Genomic DNA, 392 nt, shown 5'->3' on the forward strand with positions numbered 1-392 from the left:
TTGCTCGCTCATTTGTATAACTTTGACCACCAACAGTGGTGACTCACAGAGTTGTACGATGTCTCACGACCGAGATGACCGCTGAGTGGCGTGTCGTGAGCCTCATAGAAGATGCGGTATCTCAAATCCTCATCATTAGGAACCACAATTCGTGGTGTATCCGATTAATTGGTGCTATAGTACAGCAACCCATTTTTAACGAATATCGGTGCAATCGTGCACGTATTCGTGATGACAATTTCTTGTTTCGAAGCTTCTAAACTCCTTGCTCCCTAGAGCCCGTAGCAACGCTACACATATCTCGTCACCCGCATACGCGGTGCGGATCAAATCTGTCACAGACGACGTTACAATTGTAACATGAGCAAGCTCATAGTCTGGTCTGCGTGACA

This window comes from Plasmopara halstedii, assembly GCF_900000015.1.
Source record: "Plasmopara halstedii genome assembly, contig: Scaffold_3060, whole genome shotgun sequence".
NCBI classification, from domain to species: Eukaryota; Oomycota; class Peronosporomycetes; order Peronosporales; family Peronosporaceae; genus Plasmopara; species Plasmopara halstedii.